Source organism: Lampetra planeri, chromosome 35 (assembly GCF_965212315.1).
Source record: "Lampetra planeri chromosome 35, kcLamPlan1.2.h2, whole genome shotgun sequence".
NCBI lineage: Eukaryota > Metazoa > Chordata > Hyperoartia > Petromyzontiformes > Petromyzontidae > Lampetra > Lampetra planeri.
In genome coordinates this window covers 7508287-7521450 of record NC_136141.1, presented here as the reverse complement: position 1 = coordinate 7521450, position 13164 = coordinate 7508287, and the positions used below count along the sequence as shown (strand labels likewise).

General features: G+C 45.7%; 1 protein-coding gene across 4 annotated transcripts in view; it reads right to left on the bottom strand.

Annotated features, from left to right (window-relative positions):
- Nucleotides 1-13164, bottom strand: part of LOC144730355 (phosphoinositide 3-kinase regulatory subunit 5-like) — an 82702-nt gene that overhangs the window by 60941 nt on the left and 8597 nt on the right. The window lies entirely within an intron of this gene.

The window sequence follows — 13164 nt, the reverse complement described above, 5'->3', positions numbered from 1 at the left end:
AATAACAAGAATAAGAGTTTCAACTTGGAACGCGTCGCTACCAAAGCATTCGCTCGCTGAGGATGACTCGGAGGCGTGAGATGGAACCACGGGCCAGCGGAAAGCCACAAACAATTGCCCAAGCTCTGCGGTCCTCTATATGTATGAGGTGTTGTCGGCTAATTATTGCGTGCTTACGCGTGAGAAGGAAAGCAGAGCACCCAGAAAAAAAACCCTCAGTGCGAGGGCGAAACACTCTATCCCAGTGGTCTTCATTGCAAGGCCCGTGGTGGCCTATAGCGCGGCGCCTGACGTGCGGCCCCCGACAATACACAAATATTGAAAACACCTCCCATCATCATCATCGTACTGCTGTCAAACCCCCAATGGTTTCAAATGGTGTACCGGTCCTCAACACTGAATAATCAATGTCTTTTTGGCGAAAGTTGCCCCCCTCTGAAAATTAGTGACGAACACTGCTCTACCCCGTACAGACGGAGCGGCAAAAGTCCACAACTTCGCCGCATCGCCTTCTCCTGGTGAGCCACGGCATGACTCCTCATCGATGTTCACAGGAAAGGAGTTTCACGACATCTCTGTGTGTGATCCACCAACCCTCGCTGCTGCGTCCACCGCGCCGGATTCCAGGCAGTCACTTGCACAGCCAACAGCGGCCCGTTCGCCATACGATTCAATCAAGGACATGCAAATGGAACATGGACTGCATGTGCAATAGAGTATATAGTCTCCCTTGTCTTAGGCTACCATCACAACAATGTGACCGATTGACAGCAGCAGCAGCAGCGATGCAGTAATAGACGACTGTTTGACCAGTTTCGTCCTCATTCAGACTCATCAGTGACCGACGCTCGCTGCTATGAGGTCTGCCTCTGGGTACCGTACACTCGGAGTCACCCCTTCCACGCGATGGGTTTAAATTTAGATTGGACACAGCCATCAGTCATCAAATCTCGCCAACGATGAGAAGACAAAGAATGCACCGTCGTAACGGAATCGTGTACTATTATTGCGCCGTGGTGGCTTTAAGGTTGATCGTGATGGCTCGTGGGGTTAGTAAAACGATGATCGCTGAAGTGAGCAAAGCACCGGGGAATGTTCCCGATCTCAGCCGGTGGTAACAAACCAAGCAGGGGTAGAGCCTGGGCAGTGCTTGCAAAAGCAACCACCGCGATGTTCCAGAGACGGGTGCGGTAGGCGTTGTGGGCAGTAGAGGGCAGTGCAGCAAAAAGTCCACGGTTATTCTGCACCCCCCACCCACCACCTTCACCAAACCACATTGGCCAGCGTGGGTGAAGTATGGTCAAATGTATTCCTTAACGGCCACGCAAGGCGCGTGGGAGGCTCTCGTCTGGCAGTGGAAAGTGGATTGGACAAATTTGGCTGTGTCCAGTGAGTTATAAAGGGACTGCATGAATGTAAATGGTTATAATGACTTAAACCAGGGGTCCTCAAACTTTTTAAACAGGGGGCCAGTTCACTGTCCCTCAGACCGTTGGAGGGCCGGACTATAGTTAAAAAAACTATGAACAAATTCCTATGCACACTGCATATATCTTATTTTGAAGTGAAGAAACAAAACGGGAACAAATACAATATTTTAAATGAAGAACAAGTAAAGTTAAATCAACAAACTTGCCAGTATTTCAATGGGAACTATGGGCCTGCTTTTGGCTAATGAGATGGTCAATGTCCGGTTCCATATTTGTCACTGCTAGTCGTAACAAGTGATGCAAGTGTGCATCCGTTAGTCTAGATCTGGTTGGAGATTTCAAATGTTTCATTCTGGAAAAAGTCTGTTCACAGACATAAGTGCTGCCAAAGATGGTTGCCATTTTGAGTGCATGGTTCCTGAGATGAGGATATGTCTCAGAGGGGAGAGATGCATAGAAATTATGAAGGCTGCTTGACTTGAATGCGTCTTTCAGAGAGTCACAATTATGCAGTTCAGCCAGTTCCATTTGGTAAATTGTATCCACATTTTCAATGTCAATAGAAAATGGGTTACGGAAAAGCTGTATGTCCTGTTCATGGAGATGAAGCTCTATAAATCTAAATTGGAACTCCTTTTGCAATTTTTCCAGTGAATCCACACATGTTTTGTTTGGGAATTGCAACCAATGGTTTTTCCGCTAACAGATTTTGAGTTGTGGGGAGATGGCAGAAGTTTTCCTCCTTAACTTGTTTGATGAGGAGGCCTAATTTTACTTCAAATGCTTTGACATGTGATTGCATATCACAGAGGAGCTTCCCCTTTCCTTGAAGTTGCACATTGAAACTGTTGAGTAGCTCTGTTACATCTGTCAGAAAGGCAAGGTGCCATTTCCATTCTGCATCATTGAGCTCTGGTACTTCTTTGTTTTTTGAAAGCAGAAAAGCTGTAATCTGTGGAAGTAAGTCATAGAAACGTTTCAAAACTCTCCCTCGACTCAGCCAACTGACTTCTGTGTGGTACAGAACATCTTCATAGTCAACATTTAGTTCAGACAAATTCCTGAAATTGTCTGTGGTTTAGTGCATGAGCTATAATGAAGTTAACACAAGATACCACAATTTTCATAACAGAGTTCCACTTCAGTGATTTACTACACAGCGCTTGTTGGTGGATGAGGCAGTGTATGGCTATTGGATGAGAATGGTTATGTTTGTCCATCTCTTGGTTAATGCGAGCAATTACTCCTTTCTTAGACCCCACCATGCTAGGGGCACCATCAGTTGTCACACTGGCTAGTTTAGCCCAATTCAGCTCCAAACCATTCACAGTTTGGCAAACCTTTTCATAGATATCCTCTCCTGTAGTTGTTCCTTTGATGCTTTGCAGTGCAGCAAGCTCTTCTGTGACTTCGAAATAGTCATTCATCCCACGAATAAAAATTAGAAGTTGTGCAGAATCACGAACATCATTGCTTTCGTCGAGTGCCAAGGAAAAATAGGAAAGTTTTTTTGTGGAGTTTTGCAAATGCTGATGCAAATTGTCTCCCATTTCTTCAATCCTCCGTGTAATTGTAGGTCCTGAAAGACTCACTGTACTAAATAAATCGGCCTTCTCTGGACACATATCTTTGGCAACAGAAAGAAGGTATTCTTTAACAAATTCTCCCTCCACGAATGGTCTGCCAGTGCACGCTATTAGCTTGGCAACTTGAAAACTTGCTCGCAGTGATGACATATTTAGCTGCTTCTGCTTCACAAAAGTATTTTGCTGAGTTGTTAATGTATTTTTCAGTTTTTATATTTTATCTATTCTCATTTCTCCGACCAAACAATCATATTTATCTTTATGTTGAGTTTCATAGTGTCGACGTAAATTGTATTCTTTGAACACAGACACTATATTCTGGCATATCAGACACACAGCTCTTTCCTTGTACTGCATGAAAAAGTAATCATAAGTTCACTGTTCTTTGAATATCCTACACTCCGAGTCAATTTTTCTCTTTCTTGACATCAGTTTCCTAGGGAGTCAAAATTGCTATTAGTAAGATACCAATATATATATATACAGCGCTACAAAACAATATAGCAGCAATAACTTTGCCCACACAGAGACATACAGACTGCACTGCCCATCAATGCAGTCTGATTGGGGGAACTCCGCTTTTACCCCAGGCTCACACTGGTGCGGGTGCCATTAAAAAGTTAATTACACCTGCAGTTTTGTTCACAGATCGCAGTACATCCCCAGCACACAGGAATATCACTGGGAGTGGAGCCGAGGGGCAAGTGAGGGAGCTGAGGGAGGGAGAGCCAGTCAAGCGCAGCCAGGGGAGGGCTGGCAGCCTTAGGCCTGGGGGGCAAGTCCAGTCAATTGGCCCATTGAACCATTCACCAGCGCAGCCCAATGAGTGCCCACGGCCGCAGCTCAATCAGTGCCCACCGCCGCAGCTCAATCAGTGCTCGCCACCGCAGCCCAATCAGTGTCCACCACCGCAGCCCAATGAGTGCTCACCAGCGCAGCCCAATTAGTGCTCACCAGCGCAGCCCAATTAGTGCTCAAGCGTAGCCCAATTAGTGACCATGGGCCGGATAAATGTCCTCGGCGGGCCGCATGTGGCCCGCGGGCCGTAGTTTGAGGACCCCTGACTTAAACCTATCGTGACTGCAGGAATTCATATTCTTGGTTCTTTCGGTAAAGTCACGTAGATAGAAAACAGAAATCAAAAGTGGACCAGCCTACAATAGATTATATCGTCCGTCCGTTTGTCCGTCCGTCCGTCCGTCCGTGTAGCAACATCGCCCCCTACTGCAAACGCTTGGCATGACCCTACAAAAAACCTTTAGACTCTGTGAGGATTTATTGGCTAAACAAGTGTAACATTCCCTTATAATTCCCTCAGATAGCTTTTAATTAAAACATTTAAATTAATTAGGCTTTCCTGGCTAAACACGTGTAACATTCCCTTATAATTCCCTGTGATAGCTTTTAATTAAAACTTTGAAATTAAATAAAAAACTCACAGCGCCCTAAAGCCTACAGCTAGGCCTCAAGCCTCGAACAACGCCTCAAACTCTCCTTTCGTATCGTTCCCCCGCGTGTGTGCAAGGGAGTTAATGTTTAACAATGTTACATTCCCTGATGTTTTTTTAATAGAAACATTTACATTTAAAGATTTTACATTCAAAACAACTCCCTACCCCCTCCTCTTCGGCGGCTTTCCAGCCTAGAGCCAGGCCTGGGAATCTCACCCCCGCTAGGGGTGTATTGGGCGGGGCTACAGCGGCAGGGGGCGGGGCTACGCGGGGCTGGGCGGGGCAACGGCGGCAAGGGGCGTGGGCACGAGGTGGAGGGCGGGGCTACGCGGGGTTGGGGCGGGTTACGGCGGTAAGGGGCGGGGCAACGAGCTGGGGCCGGGGACACCGAGATGGGGCGGGGCCACGGGTGGCCGGGGCGGGGTTACGCGGGTGGAGGGCGGGGCCACGGGGCATCCACTTATTGGCGGCCATTTTTTGCCATTTCATTTTATTATAGCCATTCAATTGTTCGTTCCTACCAGCCCACCCCGCAGGGTCCTGTTTATTCTTAATGTGATCTCAAGACGCCGTAAAACCGAGAGAACGCGCGCGCACGCGTTGAAAGTTTGAAAAGTAAAGCGTGAACGGTTTATTTTAACGACCTGTTGGGGAAAGGGGGTCGTTAGAATAATTGAATGCCGAGTCGAGGCCCTTCAGACAATTGTTTTGTAGAATATCTTGATTTGAAGCTTTCGTGACTGCAGGAATCCATACTCTTTGGTTCTTTCAGTAAAGTCACGTAGGTATAGAATAAAATCAATCACGACGTTTCGATCGCAACACAAGCGGTCGTCCTCAGGCGGAAAAAAATATAATCCAACAGTGGAACTGCTGAACCAGCGAGAGAGCTGTTACACCAAGATTATATTTGTAGGAACCACCTGGTTACACCAGCCCACATGGGATTATTGTGTCCGTCCGTCCGTCGTGCATCCAAAAATGGGAGGGGTGGGGCTGGGTGGAGAGGGGAGGGTGGGGAGGGGCTGGGTGGGGAGGGTGGGGAGGGGCTAGGTGGGGAGGGTGGGGAGGGGCTGGGTGGAGAGGTTGGGGCTGGGTGGGGGGTGAGAGGAGTGGGGCTGGGTGGGGAGGGGCTGGTCACCCCGTGGTGCCCTCATAAAACTCAACGTTTAACCTACTCACGCCGGCTTGTGCCCGTCCTCACAGTCGGCCATATTTGCGGAATACACCACGCCGCCGTTGACCCTGGCCATTGACCGAGCAACCCAACGTTCCTACCAGCTCCCTCCGCAGCAATGTATTATATGTAGCGATGGTAATGGAATTCTTTTCCAGCTCAGATCCCGCTTGCTTGCCCATCGCCACATATATAACCTCTTGTTGTAACAGCTCTCTCGCTGGTTCAGTAGTTCCACTGCTGGATGATATTCTTTCCACCTGAGGACGACGACCGCTCGTGTTGCGATCGAAACGTTGTGATTTATTTTATTTTATACATACGCGACTTTACCGAAGGAACCAAAGAGTTTGTAGCATATGTTGCAGAAGTAATAACAAACTTCCAATTCAAGCTGCGGGGGTGGGGGGGGGGGCGCATTTCACCAGCCGCCAGGATATGCGTGTGTAGGCCACACACAAGTGATCGTATGAGCACAGAATGAAACGTTCACCATCAAAAACGTTACCATGATTTCCCAGACATCATTGCATGTCAAAATGACACCACGTGTTCTTGCACAAATTATAATAATACTACATAGAAAACCCGTATCTCTCTCGATGTTCTTTTTCAAACACTTCGGCGACCCATGAATGTCCTTCCATTTAGTTCTGTGCATGATATTGCTCGAGAACATTGCATTATATACCCCTCCCAATTGCATCCAATTGTTCAAATTGCTTAGGTACGTAATTTGCTGTTTTACCAGCTTTTTTTGTGGTACGTATATTTCTCAGTAAAAAAACATTATATACAGTCTCTTGTTTTCCCATTACATGTCCAGACCAAAAAAAACTAACTTGTCTCTCTCTAACTCTTCTTCTTCCACGCGTTTGTCCCACTCATGTGGGGTGTCCGCTGTCCTTGCCAACCTTCTCCACGCTGCCCTGTCCTGCGCCATCTCTCTATTCCTATCCTCGGGCCACTGTGGTCGGACCGCACCGCATCGCCTCCCCCCACCTCTTTTTCTGCCTTCCTCTTCATCTCTTTCCTTCCACTTGCATCACTTGCACCTTCTGACCCACATAATGTTCCTATTGTCTCTCCACATGACCGAACCACACGCAGAGTCTTTTCTCTCTCTCATCTTCTCAGTGAATTCTACCACCATGAGTCGTCCTCTCACTTCTTCATTTCTCACCCTGCCCTTCCTTGTTAAACCAAACATCCACCGCAAAATCATCATCTCTGTGACTGCCATAGCTTGGTCCTCCCTCTTTCTTGTGCCCCAGCACTCGGCCCCATACAACAGCACCGGACTCACCACCGTCTTGTACGATACACTACACTATACACTACACTATACACTACTTTACACTACTTTACACTACACTATATACTACACTATACACTACACACACTACACTATATACTACACTATGCACTACACTATACACTACACTATATACTACACTATACACTACACTATACACTACACTATACACTACACACTTTTCCCTTCAACCAAACTGGGACCCTCTTATCGCACACCACACCAGTCATCTCTCGCCATTTCAGCCATCCAGCCCTTTCTCTGACTATTCTTATTAATGTTCTTGTTGTGTACCTTGCTGCTATCCGCAACAGAGTTGTCACTCATCTTGTGTGTCCGTGACATTTTTAAACATAATAATTGCCACAAAATACATACGCCACAAAGCAATGTACAATCAAAAACAATATCAATGACACAATTCTGCACACACCACTCATATTTACACGTGTATATCATCCAGACCAATGCGCATATTCGACCATCGTTTAGCGCTGTGCATATTACATCCTCTGAGAGGGGTCAGATAGCCACCACTCAGCGGTTTGACCCCATTAGCCACTGGGTAATTTTTATGGGGAGTGGTGATGAACGCCACTGGGTTTTTGGCGGCTGCACTGTGCAGCTCTCCGACATGTTGTCGAGTTGTTAGCCAGCGTATCGTTTGGCGTTGTACGTCATACCGAAACGTCGAACGTCAATACCCGAACGAATACGCGGTGGGTGCAACCCAAGAACACACATCAGAGCGCTGTTACAGTTTGAATTCCATGAGCTACCGGGCAATTCCTGCGGTGATTTCAGCCACAGAAAATAGCAAGTGACGAGCACGCCAAAGACTTCTGGAAATGTGCTCACAATTGTTTTCGTGGAGTCAGGTCGAGTTCGTAAAATCTGTGTTGTGCACCCTCCTCCACCCGACACAGCCAAATAAATAAAGTTGTCACGTGATGAATAAGCGCATCGATGTATGACTGCTTCAGCACAGCAGTGTGTTGGAGACCAAATCCACACCACATTTAACAATTGGGTAACGACGTTTCGCTGGTAATTACAATCAGCATCACATCAGGCAGTTGCCAGAATTGTGATCTGACCGAAATATTAACTTATGACACCATAATATCAGTTGCGAAAGCCTACGAGTTCAATTAACTTTTTTATTTCACTCAGTTAATGTTCCTAGAGTGCATGCTCTACAATTGTATTTAGGGGGGGTGTGGGGGAGTTACCTAAACTATGAAACAACAACCGTTTATTCATAATAAAGGTTTTTAGGTTAGATCACGAAAGTATAGATGTATCGTAACCCTCCACCACCCGACACATCCGATTAGTAAGGGATTTGTCACGTAAACAAAACGCCAATTATTTACTACTGCAGCCCACCAAAGGTGCATGGTTTAGAAAACATGCGGTACTGAGTTCACGGAGATGGGCGACGCATTTGCAGTCAACTGCGCATTATTTGCAGTGCCAAACACATCGACAGGCGCCCGCTGTCCTTGGAGCCACGTGCTTGCATTGCTACGGCTGAACGTAGAAAGCAGCGTGATCACTCCAACATCTCGCTGTGTTGTGCGATGGAAAAGTATTGGGCAAATATTGTGCAACCGCACGTGATTTGTTCAGATTGTGCAATGAAAGGAAATCAATGAAATTGTCAGCGTCGTCTGTCCAGTGTGCCGAGCGTGCCTACTGGGTAGACATGTGTTGCACCCGCATGTATTGTTTAATATGGCCTTACGACGCGGTTAAAATTGGGCACTTATGTAAAACTTTTGTGGGCTTCTTTTTTTGGTATGCAAATAGTTTAATGCAATTTCCGCGGTTGCGTTCCTAGAGATCACATTTGCATAATCTGCAGATGTTGGAGACCCAGCAGGAATATTCAAATGCAGTACATTTTATTTTCCCCGAGCGAGGAAGTCAACGTCTCGCCACCGTGGCACCCCTTTTTAAAAATCTTATTTTATTCTATGGTTCTTTCGGTAAAGTCACGTATAAAGATAAAATAATAAATTAAATAATAGCATACTACGACGTTTCGATTGCAAAACAAGCAATCATCAGGTATAACAAAAATAGCAACAAAAATCTAACCAGAAAACTATAGACAGACATATAAGAAGGCAGATATCACAAAGATACATAGAGAGAGAACACACATCGGCACACAGAGAGAGAACGTCTCTGTGCCGAGGCCTTAAATAGAGAGAGGGGGCGGGGGCGGAGAGAGGGAGGGGTTAGAGAAAAATTAGCGTGTCAATGAGTAGGACGACGCGTGGTAAGGTACGCAAGCTTGAAAATTAGGAGAACGGGAGAGATACACACTAAATTAAATAACCTAGCAAAATATCGAAATGTAATGTTTTGCAACACAGAGAGTCGGTCAACACACAATTAACGCATAGCCTGGTTGATTACGTATTTCAAAGATCTGCTCTGTCTGTGTGTCTCCGTTCCTCGTGTTTGTGTTTTGCCTCTCTTTGGAATTTTCACACTTAAATTCTAACTTAGCAATCTTTGAAATACGTAATCAACCAGGCTATGCGTTAATTGTGTGTTGACCGACTCTCTGTGTTGCATTACATTACATTTCGATATTTTGCTAGGTTATTTAATTTAGTGTGTATCTCTCCCGTTCTCCTAATTTTCAAGCTTGCGTACCTTACCACGCGTCGTCCTACTCATTGACATGCTAATTTTTCTCTAACCCCTCCCTCTCTCCGCCCCCGCCCCCTCTCTATTTAAGGCCTCGTCACAGAGACGTTCTCTATCTGTGTGCCGATGTGTGTTCTCTATGTATCTTTGTGATATCTGCCTGCTTATATGTCTGTCTATAGTTTTCTGGTTAGATTTTTGTTGCTATTTCTTTTATATCTGATGATTGTATGTGTTGCAATCGAAACGTCGTAGTATGCTATTATTTAATTTATTATTTTATCTTTATACGTGACTTTACCGAAAGAACCAAAGAGTAATTCCTGCAGTCACGAAAGCTCCAAATTAAGATCTTATTTTATATTTATTGTGCCTTAGCTCAGGGCGCATTAGATGTTTTTAAAGCGGTACAAAATAGAGTGATGTAGATGGCAGGGGTGTGTATGGGCTGAGGGATGAATGACTCTAACAGCAGAGGACACGTGGGGAGGTTACGAAATGGCTATTTGGGAAGTACGGGATGGAGTGGAGGGGCGAGGGGAAGAAAGAGGAAGGGAATGGGCGATGGAGAAGAGGCGAGTTGGAGGAACGAAGGGAGGATAAGAAGAGGGACTGCTTAATGTACAGGGGGAAGTTTATGTCAGTGATCTGGCGCAAGGAGGGAGGAAGATCGAAAACGAGATTGGGCACAGGGAGGAGAGACAGAGAGAGAGACAGAGAATCCGACACACTCCGCCACTCCTGATGCAATGAAGAACCTGGGTTCAACCGCGCCGATGTAAAACTATAGTTGCTACCCGGCTTAGTCATCAACCGTACGGAGAGGAGTTAATTTGTTACCCGAGTCTTGTGTCTCGATGAGCGCATTTTAAGATTATCTAGAAATTGTAATATCATGTTGCAATATCATAGGGACACGTGTTTATTCTATCTTTATTTGTTTTTTTGAGCCAGCTGGCCAGGATCGGGCAAGGGGCATCGTCCACTTTGGACCGAGGCAACTGGAGATCCGAGAAAGTTCTTAACCCATCGCGATAACAACAACAACAGCAATAAACGAGCACATATATTGAAGAACGCACAATTAAAATAAAATAAGAAATACATAAATATACAACTAAGAAGATTTTTTTCAAATGTAAAAAATCTTAACGACGATTCTCACCCTTGTCTGGGAATCACTGAGAATGATCGAGCTATAATTACAGTGCTAAGAGCGCAACGATTGCGATCACGTGATTTTTATTCGTTCACGAGCGAATAATCTCGCTGTCCGATTTGTTTCCAGGAGGTAGGGTGGGGTAAGAGGCCCTGCGGTGGGGTAAAAACGGCATTGTCCTGGTGCTGACATAAGTGATGCCATCATCCACGATCAGGAGGAGGGTGTAAATTGGCACCCTCCTCTAACTGGTATCCATAATAAAGGGTATTTTGGGGGTGGGGGGGTTGGGGGGTTAGGGTTAGATCGCGTGAATATAAATGTGTCGTTAAACCCGCCACCACCCGACACAGCCAATGAGTAAGGGTTAATTCTAGATTTGAAGTTTTCGTGACTGCAAGGCTCCTTACTCTTTGGTTCTTTCGGTAAAGTCACGTAGGTGTAAGGGTTAGTAAGGGTTGTCGCGTAAACAAGGTGTGCCAATTAGTGACTACTTCAGCACACCGGTGTGTTGGAGAGTAAACCCACAACATCTTACAATTCGAGTAATGTATGCACGTGTGTTGGACTTCGTTCGCACCATACGCAACCCGACCGTGTTAAATCGGAGGTGCGGACAAACCACGCAGCTCAACAGACCAAACCACGTGTGAGCACCCTTCACCCTTTGACATTGCGTGCTGGGTTTTTTTTTTGCTTCATGTGCTCGGAGCTTTTTGCGGGGAACTAAATTCCTGGAACTATGCACCTGTACTCAATTTCGGGGCAAATATCACCCAGCAATAACCGCAAAAAAGGCTATGCGGTCGTACACGAGAAAAGTCGTTAATTCTGCAAAATAATGCGATGAATTAACGTGTATTCGATTGCAATTGTGTCTATCCTGTACGTGATTATGTGCTCGATTTCATATTAATAGCGTCCAGCACTCTCCACACATACGTGTTTAAACTTGCAATGATCTACATCGCAAAACTATGAATCGTTATTTTGAACAAGTTTTCAAAAGGACAAAGAGTATCATTGCATTCCTGAAGTCATTTTAACGACGGCTGATGTGCAGACCTGGAGGGTGAGTTGTAATTGCGAGAGTAACGCTGACTGAAATTGCAATTGCGTTGTGATTGCAATGAATCTGCCTCCTGCACAATTGCAATTGCGACTCTCTGCTCTGGCGTAGAACGTCGCCACCACGCGAACGCAAAGCGATCCACCACGCACGTGGCGGCGATTTCGTTTGCTCGATGTGCAACTGTAAAATGTCTCTGGCAAGGGGTGATCTTAAAAAAAAGAATTTCATTTAATCATAAATGAAATGCGAGTGAAGTGGCGGGGGGGGGGGGGTTAAAGGGTGCAGTTTAGAGTAGCGAATGCCACTGCTTGTGTGCGCATGATAGTTGGCAAGTCAGGTTTGCGAACCAAACGTCTCCGGTTCGATGCGATCCCGCTCCGCGTTGTTTGACGCAACGGTGCAAGGTTTATTAAATTCCCTCAAACCGCTTTACACCCATATACATACACAGTGGATAGATTTGACCACTTCCCATAGGCGGCTTGAGTGTGGTGCGGCGAAGTGTGGGTATTCCCACCTCTTTCTAAATAAATCCTCACCAGGATAGGAAGAGTAGGCCAAACCTACCAGCAGTGGCATGAGCAAGCAATTGCGGGGTTGGACCTTTACATGTTTTTGATATATTCAGAGCCGAAGTCAACCGAGTTCGCCGGTGTCTATTCCTTAGAGCCTATGATGAAGTGCTTAGTCTTAACAACAAGTGTTATAAAAAAAAAAATGTTTATAACACCTGCCATATGCTGCACAGAATTGTGATGTGTTTAGAGACGCACAGAGGTCGTGATTATAAAAGCGCCACTAATTGTTGACTCTGATACGGTTTTCCACAGATAATACCCGCTTTTAGAGATAATAGCCGCAAGTCAAAGGAAAATAAAAGGTTTGTGCAAAATAGAGGTACCCAGATGCCAGCAGCAATTATCCACATTGCGTATGCACTTTCGTTACCAGAATTGCACGGTGTTTTTTCCCTCTTCCGACATAAACATGAAAAAGGCAAACGTTGAAAATACACGAACCGTTTTCATGGTGACACTTTTATTCAACAGCTCTCTATTGATACAGCACGATAACTTACGATTCACTTACAAAGGCAAACGCAGTACTTTTATATTTACCATAATTGCCCAGCAGTCGAGCGAGCGGGCTCACTGTTGGAAGGTTTTTGCGAGTTCAAAATCCTGGTTGGGGGGCTTGAGTCGGCCCATCATCCCTCTCTCTCCGGGGGTTGACAAAATTGGTACCACTATGTGGGAAAGTCACCTCTGTTGAATTAAACACGACCGGCTCAGGACTGCTTCACAGAAATT